Source organism: Dromiciops gliroides, chromosome 4, assembly GCF_019393635.1.
Source record: "Dromiciops gliroides isolate mDroGli1 chromosome 4, mDroGli1.pri, whole genome shotgun sequence".
Classification (NCBI taxonomy): domain Eukaryota; kingdom Metazoa; phylum Chordata; class Mammalia; order Microbiotheria; family Microbiotheriidae; genus Dromiciops; species Dromiciops gliroides.
Window position 1 is genome coordinate 117,078,382 of NC_057864.1, and position 21,221 is coordinate 117,099,602.

Sequence of the window (21,221 nt, forward strand, 5' to 3'; positions counted from 1 at the left end):
GAAGTGAGGCTTTAGATCCTGAGTTTCCGCCTCTTCCCTCTTCTACACCTCAAATTCATTCAGTACTATCCCCTACTCTCTCTTCCTTTCCTTCATTCTTTTTTTTCTTTTTTCTTTTTTTTTTTTTTGCAGAGCAATGAGGGTTAAGTGACTTGCCCAGGGTCACACAGCTAGTAATTGTCAAGTGTCTGAGGCTGGATTTGAACTCAGGTCCTTCTGAATCCAGGGCCATTGCTTTATCCACTGTACCACCTAGCTAACCCCCTTCCTCCATTCTTGAAGGAAGGAGATGTTCTTGTCCTTCTCCTTACTAATACCAAGATCTCAACTTTTCCCTGGGATCCTATCTTGCCCCATCTCCTCCTAAGGCCATACCCCTCCACATTTCAGTGATCACCTCTGTCCCTCCCCTGTGCCATTTCAATCTCTAATCTCTCTTTCTTCATTGGCAAATGCCTCAAACTATCATCCTATACTTCTCTTCTCACAAGCAAACTCATAGAAAAAGCAGTCTATCCCCATTGTCACTTCTTTTACCTCAACTACTCATGTCTCAATGCCTTACAATCAGGCTTCTGATGAATTCTGAAATTGCTGTCTTCCAGGTTACTAATGATTTGAAGCTATATATATATATATATATATATATATATATATATATATATATATATATATATATATATATATATATATATATATGTTCAGCTTAGAATAGGGAGGACCTAGGTTTGAATTCTGCCTTAAACACCTTATAGTTAAGTGACCCTAAGAAAACCATTTAAATATATGTCTTAAATATATCTTCACCTATAAAATAATGATAATAACTGTAACACGGTCTCAAAGGCCATTGGTATAGGGCTATCTCCCTATTGGTGAAGAGCAATGTTTTGGTCCTGTAATATTTAAAATCTAATTGTTATGACTAAAAATCTAATGTGTGGTCACCTTGAATTAGAAGCTTATAGCACCAGTGTTTGGGAATTAAGCATTTATTAACGTATATTAGAAGTTAGCAAAAGAAAGAGGAAGAGCAGGTGGAGTTCAGAAAGAAAAAGCCTAGCTACCCTGGCCCTGAAGCTGCCACCAAGACCTCCGATAGAAAGGAAGGGTCCTCTGTTCTCCTAGAGTGGAAGTTCCCTGCAGACTGCAAGAGGGGCAGTCCCCACACACAGCTCCAAGCTAATTGGCTAGTAGCATTGATTGACATGACTTACAGGCAGTTCTATGAATAGATGTAACAGTTCTATGAATAGATGTAACTTCTGGACATTAGTCACATGCTTTCTCCTCAGGGTGGCACTGCCCTGGTTCTCACAGTGTCTTTCTCAGCAGTGGGTGGCACCATGATTCTCATAGTCCTCTGTAAAGGGTGATGGAGAGTTAGTGAGAGCAGGGGAAAGGGGAGCTTAGTCTCTTCACTTCTCTTTAATCTTTCAGATTTCTTCAAACTTCAGACATCTGGCTTGAAACTTTAAGAAAGAAGATGCCAACCCTCCTTCAGGTTGCTGAAGGAAAAGACTCTGGGAAGAAATATACAAGGGAGAATCTGGGACAGCTAGGTGGCACAATGGATAAAGCACTGACCCTGGATTCAGGAGGACCTGAGTTCAAACCCTTCCTCAAATACTTGACACTTACTAGCTGTTTGACCTTGGGCAAGTCACTTAACCTTCATTGCAAGAGAGAGAGAGAGAGAGAGAGAGAGAGAGAGAGAGAGAGAGAGAGAGAGAGAGAGAGAGAGAGAGAGAGAGAGAGAGAGAGAATAAATGAATATCTGGAAGTCCATGAACTATCCTCCTTGCTGAAATAGAAAATAGACATTGGGTGAGATCTGAGACTCTCTCTCTTGGTTAATATCTCACTCCCAACTGAAGAGCTCTTTCACTACATATTATCTAGTAAATACATATTTTGTCTGATTTCTGCTTTACAATTGAACTGGATAAATGGATTTCATTGCTACTTACTACATGTGCTCATTGTGGAAATAGTATTTGGCAAGAAGTGAGTCAAAACTTGGATATAAAGCTTAGAGTTTTCCATACCTCAATAATGAAATAGTAATCAGAAGTTAGCTTGAACTTGAAAACCATATCCCCTGGACAAGTAATATTTAAGGGAGAAGATAGGTATAATTCTATCCTGGTGCCCTATCTCTCTGAGGAGAACAGAGACTCTGAATCCAACTTCCTGCTTCCCCTCCTAGAAGGAATTAAAGTCTCACTTGAAGAAGGTGAGGCCAAGGGAAAAAGAGGTTAGCAACATCTATTCTTCCTCTAATAGAGACATACAACAACACTCCCATGCTACATGTAGGGAACATTTTTTCTGTGTGTGCGTGTGTGTGTGTATTCATGTATGTGTATATTCACACAATGGTGAAATCCAATGTTTATTTTTTTCCCTCTGACTCATGTTTCTTGAGATCTGCAGCATTTTGACACTGTTAATACCCTTTCTTGTTTCCATCCCAATACTCTTTATTCCTTGGATATTTTGTGATGCTGCTCTCTACGGGTTTTTCTCCTGCCTACCCTCTCCTCAATCTTTTTTACTGAATCAGTTTCCATGTCTCACCCATTAAACATGGCTATACACAGGAGTCTCTCCTTGGTTATCTTTTTTCCTTTATGCTATCTACCTTGATGAATTCACCAAACCTCATGGGTTCAACTATCATTCTCAAGAAAAGAATCACCTTATCTATATATTCATCTAGTTCTATTCTCTCTCCTGAACTCCATTCTTACATTATCAACTGCCTGGTGAACATCTTCAGTTGGATATTCTGTAAGCATCTCAAAATCCACATCAAAAGAGCTCATCCTGGGGCAGCTAGGTGGCGCAGTGGATAAAGCACTGGCCCTGGATTCGGGAGGACCTGAGTTCAAATCCAGCCTCAGACATTTGACACTTACTAGCTGTGTGACCCTGGGCAAGTCACTTAATCTTCATTGCCCCACCAAAAAAACAAAAGAAAAAGAAGAAGAAGAAAAAAAAAGAGCTCATTCCTCTTGCCCCCAAAGCCCCTCCCTCTCTCCCTCCATTCCCCCAACCCCATCAAGGGCACCATCATATTTCCAGTTACCCAGGGTGACAATATCATGGCCACTCTTACTTCTTTTTCCCTATGCCTCATGTTTAATAAGTTGCAAAATGTTCACAAGTCTGCTTCCAAAACATCAGTCTCCTATAAATTCACATAGCTCCCATTCTAGTTCAAGTCCTCATCACCTCTTTCCTACACTACTTCATTTTTTTTGCAGGACAATGAGGGTTAAGTGACTTGCCCAGGGTCACACAGCTAGTAAGTGTCAAGTATCTAAGTCCAGATTTGAACTAAGGTCCTACTGAATCCAGGGCCGGTGCTTTATCTACTGTGCCACCTAGCTGCCCCCTCCTACATTACTTCAACAGCCTCCTAACTGATCCCGATTGTATCACTGATCTCATTTATCCTCCATATAGCTGTCAAAGTGATCCTAAAGCACAGGTCTGATCACCCCCAAGGAGCTCAAGGTGTTGCCTATTGCCTCAGGATAAAATATGAACTATTCTGTCTGCTTCACCCTCTCTTCTTTTCTTACCATGCTTCAGTTGCCTTTGCACTCCATTCCCATTACTCTTTTCCATTGTTGAACTTCTTCAAACCTTCTGGATAGATTGTATCTCTCTATTCTCCTGTAGTCCAACTCACCATCCCTGTAATTTCCCAGAACCAAAGCACTCCTCCTTGGCTACCACTACCCAATATATGTTGTTTCCCTCATTAGAACACTTGCTCCTTGAGAACAAGACTGCCTTTGCTCTTTAAAAATTTTTATTTATTTTATTCTGACCTTAAGAAATAAAACAAACATTTCCATAACATAGTAGAATGGGGAGGAGGGGAAGAGATCATTGTACATGAAACTGCAAAGCATTTATGTGCTACTTGCTATTACTTTAAAATACATAATAAAGTTATCATGTAACTTTCTTTTTCCCCTTTATTCTTCCCTCCCATCCCTACCCTAGATAATATATCCAAGTGTATGTACATATATACATACACACAAACATACATACAAACACACATATATGTGTATATATGTGTGTGTGTGTGTGTGTAAACCATTCTATACATACTTCTACTTAACAATTCTCACTCTGGATAAAGAGAGTATATTCCTTCATATGTCTTTTGTAATTAATTTAGGTATTTATAATAGTCTTTTGTTACCTCTATGTTTAGAAATGTGTCTAGTGCCTAGCATTTGGTGAATAACTAGTAATTTGGGCTGTTTTTCCATTCATCTGTGTTATGCATTCATGTAGGTACTCTGTTACCCCCATCACCACATATTAAGCTCCAGGAATGCAGGGACCATGCCTTATTTCATACTTGTATCTTCAAAGAACCTAGTACTTTGCTCTTCAAGTATACCAAGCCCTTACTAATGTGCATTGAATGAATGCAGGAAGGAAAGATTATTATATAATTTCATTCCAGTTGGAACATTATTTTTTTTACTTCCTTGGGTGTTTTGACAAATGTAACTATTTTAACCTAGATTTCCATTTAGAAACCATCATGTTTTATTATCTCCTTATGGGAATGTGTTCTTCATTTATTTTAAACTATACCTGTTATCTTCTATGTCTGTTCTAGTCACATAATTCTCATCATTGCTTTCTCCATGATTCTCTGCCTGGGCCTATGTTTGGTTTCATTTAACTCAGTGAATGACCATGTTGCTGGGCCATATGTCATCACTAGAAGGGCACGGTAGTTATAAACCTTTATCTACTGGCAAAATAGGAGATTGCTTTTTTGTGTGTCAACCTCACGAATGTATCATAGTCAATCTAGTTAAGTTCTTAACTCTTTCATGGTTAGAATATCTGGCTCATCCCTTTCTATTCCTCAAGACCATACTTTTGTAAATAGCTTTTTATTTATGAAACATATATAGATATACACACATATCTCTCTATATTTGTTTCTATATGTATGTATTTTTGAAACACATCTTTTCCCCATTATGTTTATCACAGCTCCTGTTTGACCACAAATTTATTTTGGACAAAGAGTGTATATATATATATATATATACACATATATATACATATATGTATATATACATATATGTATATATACATGTATGTATATGTATATATACATATATGTATATATACATGTATGTGTATATATGCATATGTATATATGTATATATACATGTATGTATATATACATGTATGTGTATATATGCATATGTATATATGTATATATACATATATGTATATATATGTATATATACATATATGTATATATACATATACACACATATATACATATATATATATACACACTCTTATATAGTGAGGAATATATATATACACTATTCATATAGATTAATAAGATAGCACCATGGTGGAAAGAACACAGACCTTAGAGTGAAAAGTCCTTGCTTTAGCACTTACTAGCTAAGTGACTGAACTTAGCTAGTAAGTAACTCATTTAGGCAGCATAAGCATCAACTAATGGGTAAAATGAAAAGAATAACACTTATTCTACCTTTCTCACTATGTAGATGTCAGAAAACTGCTTTGGAAACCTTAAATATTAGAGAAGTATACATTATTAATATTTCTTTGTAAATCTTTCCTTTTCCTCTATTACCATTCTCAGAAAGATAAATATCAACATTAAATCTTCCTATTCTACTCACAAGGACCACAGTCTGTGAAAACCAAGGTGATCAAAATCCATATGATGCATTAACATTTTTTTTGAAATCCTGGATAATATGAGATTTGGTTAATTAAACATTCTCTGTAAGAAAAAACAATTGCTATCATACACAGCTGCATCATTATCAAACTACTATGTTTAGTAAAATAGACATTAAAATTATACAAAACATATTCCAAATCTAGATGCTTTGTGTGCCCTTTAATTATTAATGTCCAGTATTATAAAAATAGAAGATTCATGGTATCATAGGCTTATAGCTAGAATATAGCTTAAGTCATCTAGTCCAAGTCTACCATTTTATAGAAAAAGGCTGACCAGATAGGTTAAGTGATTTGTCCAATATCACACAGCTAGTTCATATGACAGAGGTGGGTTTTGATCTCATGTCATCCATTTCCAAAGTCAATACTCTTTCCATGGTACCATTCTGTAGGCAATTCGATTAATTTAACACCTGCCTATGCCATACCCAGAAATCTGTCTTTTATAAACAAAGATAGGAATCACATGATCTACAAAACAGCTAAATAGATGCTTTGTGCAAATTTTTCCAACATCATAACTTCAAAAGAAAGGGATTTTACACCACGTAAAAAGTAATTATTGCTGAATTTATATGATGAGGAAAAGCTTCACATATGGTTAAAATACCATGAATTAGCAATGGAGTACTAAATTTAAATGCTTTATTTCATTATATTCACTCTGAACTAGCTCCATAAACATGACACAGTGAGTACAAGCAAGCATAGGGTTTGCTCACAGCATTGACCTAGCCTGAACCAGTCCAATCCTGGAAGAAGTAGCAAATGCTGATTCTTCTCAGGAACCAAAAGGAAGATGTGGGAGAGATGGACAGAAGTCTAGGGGAAGAACAGAAAATATTCATAGTCATATATTAGAGGGGAGCAGTGTTGGGTGGGTGAAAAGGGGACTAGAAACCTAATTTGTTATAGACATCTGAGTTACTCATGGTTTTTTATCTTCCATAGTTATCATTTGCTAACTTTTGTCAACTGTATATACACATCAATCTAACCCTTCCTCTTCTCTTCACTCACAAAGTCAATTCTCTAGTTCAGGGATGAACAGAATTTTCTGAGTGCATTCTATTAGAAATCTTTCTTTAAGTTGCCCTCAACTCAAAAAAGACTATTCTTTCATTCAACTATTTTGAATCTTTCTAACTATACTATTTTCTAGCATAAATCTCTTCCTCTCACCAATAAGGGTAGCACAAGAGTCTTTGGAAAAGACTTTGCTGAAGTTTTAGCTCACTAGGAATTCAGTGTTCTCATGGCCTACAAATCCATTTACTATCCAAAAAAAGAAAGGATGTTAGACTGGCATGGACTATTCCTGAGGAAACCATTTGATGCTGTTGTAGTTCAGTCATTTCTGGTCACAGCCAAATCTTTGTGACCACCTGTGGGAAGACTGTGGCAAAGATACTGGAGTGGTTAACAATTTCCTTTTTCCAGTTTCTTTTACAGAGGAGGAAATTAAGGCAAACAGGGTTATAGGTTACTTGCCCAGGGTGACACAGTGAGTAAGTATCTGAGGCCAGATTTGAACTCAGAAGGATTAGAGTTCCTAACTCCAGGGCCAATATTCTACCCATGTGCCATTTAGCTGACCCATGCTCTTAACCATCACTACTTTTTAGTCTAAATACTCGCAAATCGAGAAGTCTGTCAGAAACTGAAGTTAAACTAACTGGCCAGTAAGATTGCAAACTTTTCCCCAGTCTCAGTTCTGTTTTGTTTTTGTTGTTTTTTGCTGCTGCTGTTGTTGTTTTGCTTTGTTTTGAGAGGTGGTTGTGGTTCAGTGTACACAGAGCTAGCCTTGGAATCTGGAAGGTGTTAATTGTTAGCTCTGAAACATACTAGTGACATAGCACTGGGTAAGTTGCTTAACATCTCAATGTTATAAGTAACTTTTTAAGACCCTAAGCCATAATATTGTTTTTCATCACTATTGGTATAGAGAATTTTCCACTAGAAGTTCCATATACCAATGAAATCATAGGTCTAATCCCTGAAGTGGCATCATCATCATCATTATTGTACTTTATAAACCAAGATGGTATATATTTTGGATGAGTGCCCCATCTTTTTCCATAAAATGAAATTCACTTGATTTGAATGAAAATGAAAATTCAAGCAACATTTCCTGGGTATGAAAATATGAATCAAAATTAATGAAAAATTTGTCAAAGTGTGTCTGAAAAGAAATGGACAGATCTCAAAAAACCTAACTAATTATTCTTCAGAAAATGGAAAATTGCCTCTATGTCCACTATGATAGCCTTAAGTAGGTGGAGAAAGGATGGTAGGAAACATTGTTCCTTGGTTTCCTCATATAAGAAGAGTAACAGAAAAATCATGGGCAGAGATGTCAATTAAAGGAATGAGAATAAAAACATGCAACTGAATGTTGTTATTGCCATTTCTAAAAAAAAAAAAGAAGGAAATAGGTCAATATGACCCCTTTTATACCTAGGACCAAGGCAATATTCTTATACTACCATATATCTTAGTAGTTAATATTGAAAAAGGTGACTTGAAACTACTATGTAAGCTTATTTCAGTGAGTTTGTTAATCAAGCAGTATCAGACAGTTTTACGTCAGCCTCAGTTAATTTTGAAATACCCCAAAGCTATGAATGATAGAGCTGATTGCTCTCAGAGTAAAAATAAGGATTTTGAATTTCATTAGATACATCATTTGTTCAATGAGCATGTGAAACTCTCTCTTTGTCAGACTAATTAAAGGCCCCAAGGTTTGTGGGTATATCATCTAGAATTGTTTAGGTTTGAGTCTTTGTTTTTGACATCTTACATCACCGATCATATTCTCTTTTCCATAAAGTAATGTTACAGATTTAGACATTCTATTCAAGTTTTTACTTTTGACAAGAGAATTGGGAATTAGATTATTTTGAATATTGTTTCATTTATCCAATTTGGTTTCTATGTAGAAAAGATGAAACAATTGTTCTTTCAGTGTGAGCACCAGAATATTTTATTTACTTATAGCTTCAATTTAAAACATAATTTTAAAATACCAAGCAAAAGTATTCTGACAAATTAAAGCTATAATATTTTAGGTTCTATTTTTTTTCATTCTCTTAGTTGAAAACAATTCTTCAAAGAGGTGACGAAAGGTAAAGAAGTAAACATGAACTCTGAGGGTTCAACTGTGATATTAGCTCTGTCATCATGGGCATCTTTACTTTCTCAAGACAGTTTCTTCATCATTAAAATGGGAATAAGTATTTGTATTTATTATTATTTGTAATATCATTATTACTTATGTTAGCACATTACAAGGTAGTTGTTTAAAAAAGTCTTAAATAACTTAAAGTACTATATAAATGTGGAATATCTTTATGAAATTAAGTGTGGATATATTTAATATCCCTTGAAATGACATGTATATACAGGATTGAGATCCAGTAAACTGTAGTGAATAGGTAGATCAATTTGGGATCAATTAGACCAAGATTAAAATTATACCTCCACTACTTACTAGCAATGTGATTTGAGCAAGTCATATAATCTCTCTGTGCCTTGGTAAAGTTCCTAAATAAATATACTAAATATTAGATAGGTCTTGATTTGCATTAGGGGAGGGATTCCTCACACTGGTAGCTTCCCAAGCTGATGAAATCAGATCTTAACTTAAATAATGATCCAAATGCCCACATTTTGAGGAGGTAATTCATTGATTGTCACATTGAAAAATAAATTAAACTAATATCTAACTTCATGAGATTAAAGAGGGGCATAGAGGAAAAAGGGCCCTTTATTTTAGATTTAGATTCTGTATATGTGTTAACAATCTATTGTTTTGGAATTGAAGAGTCCAATAATTAAATGATCACTAAATGGTTGATAAAATTCCATCATCTTAAATATTTAAAAAACCCAAGAGGATATGACTACTATAAAGTAGTCATCTTAACAAGTAGATGACCCAAATGCTAGAGTTGGCTAAGTACTTAGTTATTGACCAGAATTATCCTGAAAATATACATACAGGGCATGTGGCATGGGTGTCATATGAGTAGAGAGGAACCTTCTCATTGCCTCTACTTCCTCTCTTAACTACTCTTCCCAAGGTAACTCATAATCTCTTAATGGCTAAATCCAAAGAACTTTTTGCAGCCCTCATTCTTTGTTACCAATTTACAGCTTTGGCAATTGTTAGCTATTGCCTCTAAAAATTGTCATAACACTGCTCTCTGCTAGTCTTTCTACCTGAATATATTTTCTAAGTGTTCTTTGCTATATCATTATCCATATCCCACTTCTTATCTATACATATACCCAAAGCCTCTGTCCTGGGTCCTCATCAGAACCAGCATGTTCAATTGTCATCTCTATGTAGAGCACTGAAAGATATAATAACATCTATCCCTCATCTCTTTCTTGAGCTATTATCTCACAGCACTAACAATAATAGCAATAATATTATTATTTTTTATTTTTTATATCTATGTTGTTTTTATTTAAAGCACAAAAGTTAAGACATGACATATACATTTGTACATAGAGAAGAAAAAAATATATCTCAGAAAGGGAGAGGAGAGAGTTCTTAAGATCTCATTCATTTCCACGATTGCTAGGTACATTTGGGGCCAGAGGGAAGGAAGTCAGGCAAACAGCATTGGGGGCCTAGAGCAGTCCCCACATGATTGGATGAGAGCAGTCAGTCAGGCTGGACCACAAGCACCTCCTCATCCCCTGTAGAACAAAGTTCACTGCTCATCCTTCCTGTTGCTTGTGGTGACGGGTGGCCAAACAGGGGCCCAGCTGAGGGTTCTCTCTTCATAGCTAAGAGCTGGGGGCTGGCCACTCACCCAAAGCCCTGGGAGGCATGGGTCTCCTGAAGTCCAGGTCAGGAGGCCATCTATGGCTGATGGGAAGGGGTGGAGGGAGAAGGGAGGGAAGCAGCAAGCCAGGATAGAGAACGAGGGGAATGTAGCAGAAGGAGGGTCTGTATTAGCTCAATGGGCCCGTCGGCTTTCCACAGGCCCAAGAGCCTCCAGAAGGAAGGGAACACATGCACTGACTTCCCCCCTCCCATACACACCCACCAAGCAACTTTGAAGCCCGAGCTCCCAGCAGGGTCTTGGAGCATCTCTGCTCCCACGGCAGCCCTGGGGTCTCTGCACAGAAAACGGGGGGGGGGGCGGGGGAAGGGGGTATTAAGGCACTTCTTGCTTGAGGACTGTGATCCAGTTCTCTTCCCAAGGCAGGGGTGGCCTCAGCCTGGCAGTGGCCATGACCCCAAAGCTCGTGGCTCCCAGGTGAGTCCTTGGAGGAGGAGCTGCTCTCCACTCTGGGCAGTGAGTTAGTGTCCTGAAGCCAGCCTCACCACTCTCTTCCTACAGGTTCTGCAAAGTCACCAGCACACTTGTTTCCCCACAGACTGGCAATGGTAAAGGGGACAAGAGATCACTTCTGCAGTGGAAGAATGGGGGACTGCCAGGAGGAGGCAGCGTGCAGAAGGGTGCTGTCCCTCTCTGCCCAGGCCCAGCTGGGGGCCACCTTTCCCAAACAAAGGGGATCCCCACTGCCTGAGGACAGGAATGCCACCAAGTTACTGTACACACAAAAGACAAGACAGACCTGGGCTAACGTGTGTGTGCGTGCATGTGTGTGTAAGAGAAAATGTATAAAAAAACAGACCCACCCTCCCTCCCCGGCCTCAAGTGGGAGGGAAGGCTGGCTGCTGAGAAACACGGGATGGGCCAAAGGTGAGACCCGTCTCTGTTCTGAGCTGGAACCATTAAGTAAGCAAGGCACCTCTGGAAAGTGCATCTCAGGAGGAGGCAGTGAGGTGAGTAAAAGGAGAAGGGCTGGCAGAGAAAAGGATGACGATTGTGTGGGAAGGGCTAATTTTCCTGGAACGCTCCTTGGGCAGCACCAGCTGCTGTGTTTCGGAAGGTACTGCTGGCAAAGATGCCCTGGGAGAATTCCTCCTGGGCCTGCTGGAAGCTGGCACCTGTCCGGCAGTACAGGGAATGCACCCGTTTCAGGAGGAAGAGGGAGAGTACCGCACAGAGCATGAAGAAGGCAGCCACCACCAACATGATGACTGAGACTGCTGTGGAGGAGTCGGCCTTCACCGTTGACAGAGCAGCGATCCAGCCACTGTTGCCACAGCCCGGGATGCCCACCAGCTGGAGGATGTAGATGGCTATTTGGCAGAAGAACATGAAGAAGAACACAAAGAAACTGAAGGAGTTGTCAGATCTGAAGACCTTGTAGATGGGTTGGTACCAACAGACGAAGGCACACAGGGTGAAGAGCACAAACCACAGAATCGAGAGGCCAAAGTCAACCCCACTGTAATCCTGAGCACAGAACCAGGCCAGGCAGCCGAGGAGATTCAGGAGCCAAGTCACCTAGTGCAACATCCCGAGGTAATACATCATCTTGCACGTTTGCTATTAATCAGCTCGGATCTCTGCAGAGAAATCCTGGTAGAAGCAGGGCTTGATGGGGCAGCCAGCCGTCAGTAGGGGCCAATTGTTTGGCCTCAAGTGCAGGTTGGCCGTGGTGTTCTGCAGCTCACGTTCCTTCCTGTCCAGCTAGGCAGCTTTCCTCTCCAGCTTCTCCTGCTGCTGCAGCAGGCCAGCCTGGGCCACAGAGGCCATGGCCTGGGGGTGGGCTCCACAGAGGGCTGGAGGACTGCAGGCTGTGATGGCCCAGAGGGCTGGATAGCTGCGACTGTCGTTGCTGTTGCATTTGTCAGCCGGGGATTCTCTGAGAAAGGGTTGAATTCTGCCAGGCCACCCTGAGGGAGATTGGTCAGATGGGTCACAGACGGATCCTGGAAAAGGTTCACGTCCACCGGATCCGCGAAGGGGTTCCGCGAAGGGGTTGGAGACGAAGGCAGACATACATGGTGGGCGGGACCGGGAAGGCGGGGTGGCAGGAGGCCACGAGCTCAGCAGGCTCTGCAATTGCCCTGGTACCCGGATTCCGCAGCTCTCTCGGAGGAGACCCGCCACTTCCGGGCGCAATAATGTTTTAAAGTTTACAAAGCACTTTCCATATATTGTCTCATTTGATCCAAACATCAACAGTAAAGGAGAGGTACTATTAATATTCTAATTTATGATGAGGAACCTAAGTCTCAGTGAGGAACCTAAGTTTGAGAAATGTTAAGTGTCTTGCCTAGGGTTACAAAGGTAGTAAAAGTCAGAGATAGGAATCAAACTCAAGCCTTCTAGACTCCAAATCTCGCTGTATCCACTGTATCACTGTAGGTATTCCTAATTAAACATGTTCAAATTGCCATACACTAAATCTTCCCTCCAAAATCATTCTACTTTCAAACTTTAATATCATTGAGGCACCGGTCAAAGGGTATGAACAAGCAGTTTTCATATAAAGAAATCCATTATCTGTTGCCATATGAAGAAATGCTCTAAATCACTATTGATTAGAGAATTGAAAATTAAAAAAACTCTGAGGTACCACCTCACACATATCAGATTGCCTAATATGACAAAAAGGGAAAATAACAAATGTTTGGAGAAGCTGTGGAAAAATTGAAACACAAATGCATTGTTGGTAGAGTTGTGAACTGAATGAACCTTTCTGGAGAGCAATTAGGAATGTTGCCCAAAGGGCTATGGGGTTGTACATACCCTTTGACCCAGTAATACCACTACTAGGTCTGTATTCCAGAGAGATCATAAAAGAGGGAAAAGGATTCACATGTACAAAAATATTTATAACAGCTCTCTTCGTGGTGGCAAAGAATTGGAAATTGAGGGGATGCCCATCAATTAGCGAATGGCTGAACAGGTTGTGATATATTAATTTAGTGGAATACTATTGTGCCATAAGAAATGATGAGCAGGCAGATTTCCAAAAAACCTAGAAAGACTTAAGTGGACTGATTCCAAGTGAAGTGAGCAGAACCAGGAGAACATTGTACACAGTAACAGCAACATTGTGTGATGATCAACTGTGATAGACTTAACTCTTCTCAGCAATACAATGATCTAAGACAATTACAAAAGACTCATGATAGAAAATATTCTCTACATCCAGAAAAAAGAATTGTGGAATCTGAATGCAGATGGAACCATGCTGTTTCTACTTTTTTTTTCTTTTTTGAGGTTTTCCCCTTTTGCTCTAATTCTTCTTTCACAACATAACGAATGCAGAAATATGTTTAATGTTATTGTACAAATATAACCTATATCAGATTGTTTTCTGTCTTGGGGAGGGAGGAGGGAAGGGAGGGAGAAAAATTTGGAACTCAAAATGTTATAAAAACAAATGCTGAAAACCATCTTTATATGTAACTGGAAAATAATAAAATACTTTTATAATTAAAATATATTTTTTAAATTTAAAAAATATTATTGAGATTATCTCCATCCTTCCCATAACCCAAAACTTAGACCATCACCTTAACTCTTGCTTCTCTGACATTCTTCACATCAGTTGACAAGTTTTGCTGATTCTACCCCCACAATATTTCTCAAATCTGAACCTTTCTCTCCATTCATTGCCTCTAGTTCAGATTCTCCTTCCACTTCCCCTGGATTATAACAACCACCTTTTCACTGGGCAGCCAGTTCCTACTTTATTCCCAGCAATACATCTCTTCACAGCTGCCAAAATAATCTTCCTAAAGCACAATCGTAACAATATCAATCACTCTTCTGCTTGAGAACTTCTAGCGTGTTCCTGTTGCCTGAAGGAGAAAGTACAAACTCCCCAGCTTGGCATTTAAGAGCCTTTCACAACTTGGTCTAAGCTTTTTTTCACATTACACTCCTTGCTGTATGCTACCTTTCAGCCAAAATGGACAACTGGGTGGTGCCATAGGGACAGAGTACTAGGACTAAAGTCAGGAAGACTGATCTTCATGAGTTCAAATCTGAACTTAGATACTTACTAGCTGTGTGGCCCTGGCAATTCACTTAAACCCATTTGCCTCAGTTTCCTCATCTGTAAAATGAGCTGGAGAAGGAAATTCAAACCATTCCAATATCTTTGTCAAAAAACCCCAAATGGTTACACAGAGTCGGACATAACTGAAACAACTGAACAACAGTAACAGCCAAAATGTCCTACTTTCAGATCCCTGTATTCAATATGTCCTTTTCCACTTGGGTTCCTTTGCATAGTATCTCCCCCCAATTGTTAAAATGTATCCCCACCTCATCTATGCCTCTTAGAATTCCTGGCTTCCTGCAAGGTTTAGCATATGCACCTCTTAAAATGGGAATCTTTTCTTTTCTTTTCTTTCCTTTTTTTTTTTTTTAGTGAGGTAATTGGGGTTAAGTGACTTGCCCAGGGTCACACAGCTAGTAAGTGTTAAGTGTCTGAGACTGGATTTGAACTCAAGTACTCCTGACTCCAGAGCCAGTGCTCTATCCACTGTGCCATCTAGCTGCCCCGGGAAGCCTTTCTTGATACTTATAGTTGTTAAAGTATTTTCCTTCTCAAACAGGAATGTAGAATTATGAAATTAGAGCTGGATGGGCCTATAGAGGCCATCAAAGTGAAACTCATTTTGAAAATAATTATATACATAGTTATCTGTTTCTGTGTTGAATTGTCCAGTAAATTATAGGCATAGAACTTTATTTTTTTTTTCTTTGTATACCTGGCTTAACACTTTTCTGTAAATAGTACTCTTGGTAAATGTTTATTGGATTAGATCTAATTTGATGTAAATGAAGCCCACCAGCTATATTAATAATACTGAGACTCTCTTCAGGTAATTTAAACAAAGAGGACAAAAATAGAAATATAAAACGATTCTCATTTAAAAAATATTGACCAAGAACTATAAAATGGGATCATTTGAAAAACAAATTTAGTCACAGTGACATGTATACATTTGTTCTGGTTTAACTCATATATTTGGTCCCAGTCCCTTAATTAAGTTCAGAATATGTACAGAGTTTTTTTTTAAAAAAAAACCTCTTTCAGAATTATAAATCTAAAAGAATTATAGGAATCTTTTAGAGTTCTGTTTTCTATAAATCTAAAAGAATAGAATAATTGAGGATAATTCTAGTAAAGCCTTTCTTATAATTTTGCTAAATAGCATGTTGTGCTATGGCTTTTGGGAGATTTCCTAAGCCAACAAGAAAGAGAGGTAATTATAAAGGATGAAATCAATAATTTTGATAACTTAAAATTGAAAATTCTTTGTATTAACAAAATAACTAAGTAACTAAGATAATAAATAAGGTTGGGGGCATGGCAGAAATTTTTGTATCAAAAAACTCAGGTAATGATCTGATATCTAAGACACATATGGAACTAATATACACATGTGAACAACTAACCAAGATTCAAAATTTCCCAATGAATAAGTGACCAAAATATATGTACAATCAATTCTCAAAAGAACTGCAAACTACTAACAATCATAAGAAAAATATCTAAATAACTTAAGACAAACTAAAAGAATCTGATGTTTTGATTGATTTTCTATTTGCCCAGCAAACTGGCAAAGGAGACAAAAAAGGTAAATAATCAATGTTGGAGGAGCTGTAGAAAGATAGGCACAGTGGTATGCTGTTGATAAAGCTGTACATTAGTATAACTGTTCTGCAAAATAATTTTTTTGTGGATTTTATTTCATCTCCTATGTTCATTAGTTTTTTCTTATATTCTCATTAATATTTTTGAATACTTCCATTTTAGTAGAGGTTAAAATAAATGTTATAAATAGGTCAATTTTGAGATTCTATAGTTGCATCCAGCACCATCTTCCCATTTTAATTCTTTTTATTTGGAATTCTGACCTACATAACAAGGCATTGCAAAATGATGTCTTTGTCTGTAACCAGTTATTTTATGCCTACAAAATACTTGGGGTGTGTGTGTGTGTGTGTGTGTGTGTGTGTGTGTGTGTGTGTGTGTGTGTGTGTGTGTATGTGTGAGAGAGAGACAGACAGAGACAAACAGAGACAGAGAGAGAATCATCTAACTATATTCTTGAAGAAAATACTCACAAAGGACTGTGGCTTCTGAATAATCTAAAAGTGCTCATCCTCTTATCATTTCTTAATTTGAACCATATATTTCTTCATACTTTATCCCATTTCCTAGTAGACACCTTTGTAACCAATTCCATGAATATCAAACTATATGTTGACATGGTTTATAAAATCTTTTCCATTTTTCATAGAATTTCTTTTTTGGGGGGAAGTGAACTATAGACTAATTTCAGTAACTAATACTAATTTAAATTTTAAAAAATTAATTCTCTTGAGAAGACTGGCAATGCATCAATTATATAAAGCACTGGATAGGAAGTCAAAAGACCTGAGTTCATATCCCAGTTTTGTCAATTATTGAAACTCTCTATTGCATAAATAGATTTTTTTCAAGGATCTTAAAAGAAAAGGGAAAGGATAGGACTAGTATCATAACTAAAAAAGGTAGAAAGAAAAATAAGTTGAAAAACAGATGGGAAGGAACTTAATTAAAGCCAAATTCTGGATTTTAAATTTGCTCTCTGTTTGATCTTGGGCAATTCACTTAATATTTCTGGATCTTGGTTTCCTCATCTGTAAAATGAGAGGTTTTACTAGGAAACCTCAAAAGTCCTTTCCAGTTATGATTCTATCTTCCATAAAATAAAATACAATGATGCTTTTTCATTATTAAAAAATAGCACCATTAATAAGTTAAAATCATACAGACCCCATGATTATTTTAATAGAAGCAGGCCTTTGGAAAATACAACACTTATTTGTGGTGATCTACCCCCACATACATATACTAGGAAGATGGGAGGACTTATTTAGTATTATCAAAAGCATATAGCTAAAATATAGAACTAGGATTACTTTTTTTTTTTTTGTGGCGAGGCAGTTGGGGTTAAGTGACTTGCCCAGGGTCACAGCTAGTAATTGTCAAGTGTCTGAGGCCGGATTTGAACTCAGGTACTCATAACTCCAGGGCTGGTGTTCTATCCACTGTGCCACCTAGCTGCCCCCTAGGATTAATTTTAATGAAGAAATACTAGAAGATTTCCTTATACAAAAAGGGATAAAGCAATATGCCCCAACACCTGATCATTTAAAGACATTTCAAAATAAGAGCTATATATATGACAAGAGAATAAAATTTAAATGTATAAATATGGCAAAAAACTAGATAAAATACCCCTATGTGAAGATTAAATGACGGCATACTTAGAAAACTCCAAAGAATCAGCAAAGAAGCTAAAAATGACCTTTATTAGTCTCAGTAAAGTAGCAGTATAGAAAGTAAACCCACTAAATCATTAGCATTTCTATATAGTATTGACAACTCAGAAAGATATGATAAAAGAAACATTATAAAAATAACTACAGCATTAATTAATTATCTTGAGGTCAACTTTCTTAAGTTGCACACAGGTTTTTTAATCCAACTATTAAACATTATCCAGAAAAAAAGAAAGATAAATAATTGGGAGGACTGTTGGAACTGTGAAGTGGTCTGATGATTCTGGATGCCATTTTGGAATTATGTAAGAAAAATTATTAATTTGTTCATTTCCTCTGATCTAGAGAGCCTATTAGTAAGTGTATATCTCCAAGGATGGATATCAAAGACAGAATCAAATATTCATAGAAGTGTTCTTTGTGGTAGCAAAAAAAAAAATCTGAAACAAAGTAGGTACCTATTAAATTGGAAATGACTAAAAATATTAAAATTTATAAATATTATATAAAAATGGTAAATATAAAGAATTCTGAGAAACATGAGAGGAGTCTTATAAATTTATATAGAATGAAATAAAAGCAAAAGAGGAAAACATACACAATAAACTCAATAATGAAAATAAAAGATTTCCTGAAAGGAAGCCAAACTGAGTACCTGAATAAACAATTATGGTCTGGAAACCTAGAAAATGAGAGGAACCTCCCTCTTCTTTGCAGAGATTCAGTAAAAATGTTCAGAAGAATGGTACATATATTTTCAGTATATATTCTGGTCATATTATCTAGTATTTTGCTTAATTATTTTTCTCTTACACGGAAGACCTCCATCTGGAAGGGGGATACAATATTACCAGAAATTACTATTTTATAAAAACCAAAGGCATCAATAAAATTTATTTTAAAAATTTCTCTTCTTTATTTTCTATGGTAGATGTGAGCAAAATAAATCCCAATTGTTGTCCCAGTGCCTATACATCAAGAGTACTGTAAAACAAGAATAGCAAGTGTTCTGTGATGGGCTATTTCTTGCTGACATTGGATGAATGAAGAAACTAATGGTTACTTTCTTTATATTTCTAATAATGTGAGCCAATCCTCCATTTAACTACAACTTTTGCATATCTTCTGATTTTTCCATAGTGACATCATCTAGCAGTTTATTAACTCATTTTTGGTGATTGGAATAACTATTACATCTGGACTAACATTTATCTTAGTTAACATTTTGTTCACAGATGATGCTTACGCATCAGTCCACATCTTAGCAAAGTATATAGGATATTGGACTTAGAGTTAGGGACACATGGATTCAACTCCCACATCAGATACTAGCTATGTAACCCTAGAAAAACCCTTTTCTGTGCCTCAGTTACTTCACCTATAAAATGATGGGGCTGGACTTAATCATCAACAAGCATTTATTAAGTGTCCATAGGCAAACCTCATTTTATTGTGCTTTGCAGATATTCTGTTTTTGGTTGTTTTTGTTTTTGTTTTTGTTTTTTTTACAAATTGAAGGTTTGTAGCAATCCTGTGTCAAGCAAGTCTCATAATGCCATTTTTTCCAGTAGCATGTGCTCACATTGTGTCTCCATGTCACATTTTGGTAATTCTCACAATATTTCAAAGTTTCACATTATTATTGTTGCATCTGTTTTAGTGATCCATGATGAGTAGTCTTTGTCGTTACTATTGTAATTGTTTTGGGGTGTCATAAATCATGTCCATATAAGATGGTGAACTTAATCAATAAATGTTGTATGTGTTCTGACTGCTCCATCAACCAGCCATTCCCTTGTCGCTCTCCCTCTCCTCCAATCTCCCTGTTCCCTGAGATACAATGATATTGAAATTAGGCCAATTAATAATCTTAAAATGGCCGCTAAGTGTTCAGGTGAAAGGAAGAATCAATTGATGTGGCAGCAAACTTCATTATTGTCTTATTGTAAGAATTCACCACAGGCATGCCAAACTTCAGTAACCACCAACCTGATAAGTCAGAAGCCATCAACACCCAACCAAGAGTTCTGGAGGTGAAGTCAAAATAGCAGAGTGAAACCAGGAAGCTGCTTGAGCTCTCCCAAATTTCTCTCAGAAACAACATTGAATTAGGCCTCTCAACAGATTCTGGAGTTATAAAACCTGTAAAAAACCCACAGTGAAACAATCTTCAAATTTAAGATAAACTAGAAGATCTTCAGGAAAGGTCTTTTTCATCTGGGTAAAAGGGGAGCACAGCTCAGTGCAGAGTGTGTCTGAGCAAACTAGCAAAAGGCTCTTAGTCACAGCACTGATCAGAAGCTGAGGACCTGTGGTCCTAGCATGCCAGTTGTGAGGCCTGCAACCCCAACACATAAGGCAATCTGCAAGCTGGGGTATCAGCTACCCAACAGGCTGGTAACTAAGCTGGGCCACTCCAGTGCAGTGAGAAGCTGAAAGCTGCTGAAATCTTAGAGCAGAAGGTTGGTTACCTGGCCCCCAGGCCCTAGCAAAAGAATCTCCAGAAAATGCATGCTGTACTCCAGGAGCAAAGCTCAACATTAAAAAGCACAAAAGAGGCCAAAATAAAAATTAAAATATGAGTAAGAAACAAAAAAGAACTCTCGCCATTGATAGTTATGGTGACAGGGAAGATCAAAACAGAAACTCAGAGGACAACAACAGTGATAAAACTGCTACATATTGTGGTAAAAAAAAAAGTGAAAGTTTTTTAACAGTTGGTTAGGATAACTGAAAGATGCCAGTTTTTTTAAGGACCACCCTTTCGGGGAGGAGACCAACGGCATGAGCTACGCATGCCAGTCTGCCTGCTGCGCACGTCAGACTGCCTGCTATGCACTTGACTTCCGGTGTGCGAGCTTAAAAGGCAAGGAGAGAACAGAAGTGGAGACTCTTTCCTGCTCTGCTGGTCTCCTGACTGCACTGCACAGGCTGATGCTGACGAGAGTTCGACTGGGCCCGGCTCGCAGTTAGCAGCATGTGCTTGAAACGATCTCTCTCTCTCCCCAAAGGTGGCCTTTGGCTTTTGGTGAGTTTTATACGGAATATAGACTAAGCTTAGACTTAAGACGATTTGCATTGTATTTCTACTTTCCTATCCTTCTAATCAATATCACCTTGTGACTACCATACAATAAAAGCTCTAACTAGAAAACCAGAAGCTTCTTCCATTTACTAGTCTGGGAGATAAATTAAGGGAAAGGTTAAAGAGGGGAGATTTATGATCTAATATCCATATGCATTAAAGGGGAAGAAGAATTGGTCTCAAGA

At 37.8% G+C, this 21,221-nt stretch overlaps 1 protein-coding gene and 1 pseudogene across 1 annotated transcript in view; both read right to left on the bottom strand.

The window, feature by feature from the left end:
- USH2A (usherin) overlaps positions 1–21,221 on the bottom strand; it is a 1,082,898-nt gene that overhangs the window by 350,279 nt on the left and 711,398 nt on the right. The window lies entirely within an intron of this gene.
- On the bottom strand, positions 11,643–12,649 carry LOC122753396 (annotated as a pseudogene).